This window comes from Nicotiana attenuata, unplaced genomic scaffold (genome assembly GCF_001879085.1).
Source record: "Nicotiana attenuata strain UT unplaced genomic scaffold, NIATTr2, whole genome shotgun sequence".
Taxonomy (NCBI): Eukaryota; Viridiplantae; Streptophyta; class Magnoliopsida; order Solanales; family Solanaceae; genus Nicotiana; species Nicotiana attenuata.
Genome location: NW_017670341.1, coordinates 616,363 through 619,968, shown reverse-complemented (window position 1 = coordinate 619,968; position 3,606 = coordinate 616,363). Strand labels below are relative to the sequence as shown.

The 3,606-nt window shown below is 31.1% G+C and overlaps 1 pseudogene; it reads right to left on the bottom strand.

Annotated features, from left to right (window-relative positions):
* Nucleotides 1-1,030: 1,030 nt before the first annotated feature.
* Nucleotides 1,031-2,852, bottom strand: LOC109238115 (annotated as a pseudogene).
* Between the last annotated feature and the right edge of the window lie 754 nt (nt 2,853-3,606).

Genomic DNA, 3,606 nt, shown 5'->3' with positions numbered 1-3,606 from the left:
CTAATTTCGCTATTGTTAGCGGTTGATTGCTCTGATTTCCTCTTCCTCTAGTTTTAGATTTTCTCATCATCAGCAGAGCTGAGAGAAGCTCTCATTCTAGAGAGAGAAAAAGTTTTTTCCGGAGGAAGTATTTCTCTAGATCTAAAGATTATCTTATTTAGGATAATAAAATCACTCAATTATCACTATTTCCTCAAAATATGCTAGGCTCCTTCTCTCCTTGTTTGCATGAAAGCCCTTTGTATTTTTTTAATAAAAACCTATTATCTAAACGAATTTGAATTAAAAATGAAGTTTTTAAATTTTTAGGTAATGTTTTAAAATTAAAATTAAGATATAAAAAAATTGAATTTGAGTTACTTTAGGGCTTTAGTTTAATATATTGCTAGATATTAATATGACAACTTGGAATATCTATATCATAACATGAAATAGACTAACAAAAAATTATATTTAATATAAGACTAATAACATGATATTTCAATATAAAATATAAGACTAATAATATAATATTTTAATATAAATATTATACTAATGGAAATTATGCAAAAATAAAAAGATCTCGATGGTACAAAAATAGAAATACCAAAAAATTACACGCCACATATTTAAGGATAAGTAACTAAAAATACAAAGGAAAAATTTACACTAGTAACCTGAAAAGTAAAAAGTATATAAGCTACTATAACAAGTTAAATTAAAATGATGATGTAAAAACTTTTTAACACAGAAATATATACTACACATATAGTTTTTTTAATTTTATATGAACATGTTTGCTTGACCACAAAGTTAAAGAAAGAAATGAATACTTTTGTAACTCGTAATCTTAAACATAGCATAACACTGGTTATATCAAAACTAGTGTTTTTATTATAATATTTTGTATGGCTATAAGAATTTAGTATAAAATATTTTAAATTAAATTATTTGCAATATTAAATATGAATTATTCTTCTTGAAACATACTGTATGAAATAACTCGGTGACATAAACGGGAGTAAAAGGAGCATAACTTAACAGTAAATATTTATCTAGCGATGTGACCAATGAAAGACTCCAATTCCTTCCTTGTCACGCCGCCTTCCACCGCCGACTTCCGAATAGCCACTCCTAAATCCGCCGCTCTTTTACGAATCTCGTTTCCTTCATTGCTCGACACCAGTGTTTTCACTGCTCTTTCAACAGTAGTTGATGTTACAACCTCATTTCTACGTTCCCAGTTGTTCATAAGAATTCCAACTTTCAGAAATTTCGTTATTAAAATGCTATTTCTTGGCTGATCAGAATGCATGGGCCATGGAATAATAGGAACTCCTGTTGAAAGTCTCTCCATGCACGAATTCCATCCACAATGACTCATAAATCCACCAGTTGAAAAATGTCCTAATATCTCCAATTGTGGTGCCCAATCTTTTACTATTATTCCTTTGTTCTTAATTCTTTCTTCATACCCATTTCGAAGTTCAATTCTTCTCACTTCTCCTGAAAAAATATCTCCTTTATCGGCATCTCTCAATGCCAATGAACTTTGTGTTACTTCTTTCTAATCCTATACAGAGCTCTTTGATTTGTTCATCAGTTAATGAAGTTGTTGTTCCAAACGAAATAAAGATGACAGATTTTGGAGATTGTTTATCAAGCCATGTCAAGCATTTGTGTCGTTGCCCGATTGATGAATTGTTGCTTGAAGTGCTAGTCATCACTAGACTGAATGGACCTATAGCCCAGTGCATTTTCTTTCTTTTGATTGGTTCTTTTTCTAGTAAATTCATGAATTTTCCTTCTATGACTCTGCTTGTATTGTAAATCATTCCAGAGTCAGAATTTGAGTATTTCCTTTGTGCAGCCATGAAATCCATGAACTCTGACGTAAAACAACCTTCAAAATTACGAAAATAAGTAAATAAGAGAGATGGTAAAACAAATAAAGAGATAATAAAAGTAAGAGATCATAGTAAATTCAACAAATTTACCCCAAGATCTGTTAGGGTGTTTGACAAAAAGTAAACATGCATAAATGAGTTTAAGTTCTATGTACTGACGATGTAAAAAATAGTTATTCAATCAGGTCAACAAATAAATTTCTTGATGGCATTAATTGCTACTTTGATAAAAATGGTTACTGACATGCTATCACATATTAGAATTCAATGATAGTGTAAAAAACCTTTATATTGAATGACAGCGAATATAGCTTAAATCCAATATAAAAATTACTGACCTGCTATCACACATAAAAATAAAATGATAGTATAAAAAACTTTTATATTATCAGTGTATATAACTTAAATCCAATATAAAAAATATCCTGTAAGAGATGGTAGGTTTTCTAGTATTTGAGCTTCAATAGGGAAAGGCTTTCCCATAGATTCCCATAGGAACAAGAAAATAGTGAAAGCTGACACACTATGAAAATTGTAGGACTCGGCATTTGGTATTGAAGTGAAATCTTGAACAACATAAGCCATTAGAGAGTCATGAATAACAACAATTCGACGTGCATTTGATGATAAAAGTCGTAGAAGTGAAGCCACAGGCTCTCGAAGATGAGACGACGATGATTCGAATGAAGGTTGAAGGTGTGAAGGGAATTTAATGGTGGAATTAGGGTTTGGAGGTGGTGACGGAAATGAAGGTATTGAAAATTCATGGAAATGAATGTTGTTCATAGCTATAGGGCTTAAACCTTGGGCTCTAATTTTGGCTTGGAGAGTATGATTTTTGGTACTAACATAGTGTACTGAGATTTTATAAGAACAAATGAGACGAGAGAGATGAAGTAATTGATTAAGGTGACCTTGTGCTGGAAAGGGCACAACAACAACTACAACTTCATATTTGTTGGCCATAGAATATGTATGATGTTATAATTTATTAGTTTGACAAAGTAAGATGAATGTTGTGTGTATATATATATTTTGAATTTTGATGCATTTTGTGTGTATGTTTACGAAAAGCTTCTTGCTTGTTCTTTTATTCTTTTTCTCATTAAAAAAAGAGTATCAAAATCTAAGTTTTGAATAAATTGATTGAAACAGTTGAATTTGAGTGGTTATAGTACATTCAGATAGATGGAGCTAACAGTAGAAGTGCCGTAATATATGCAGTTATAGAACTTGCTACAAGGATACAACAGTCTATATATATATATATATTTGTCTTGTCCTCGTCGTCGTCGTTACGCGTAAGTATAATTGTAGTTTACTTTTCTAACGGNATAAGCTGTCGGAATACTGATAAGAACTTGTACTTTGTGTATAGCGTTAACAGAAGGCAATCTCAACAAGAATTCTTTTTATTTAACTTAACTCCCACTAACAATATCCTTTTGTATCAAAACTAAGTAATATTGTCATCACGAGTCGACCGTCGACATTGCATGAATATCGAATAGTGCATGTCACTATAAAATATATCAATATTTGGTTTATTTGATGTTGGCTCCATATTATATTCCATTCTAGGTGTGCTAGTACTATTAGATACTCCCTCTGTTCCAGTTTATGTGAACCTATTTCCTTTTTGGTCCGCTCCAAAAAGAATGAATCCTTTCTAAATTTGGTAACAATTTAGCTTAAACTTATAACTCTACCCATGGTTTTA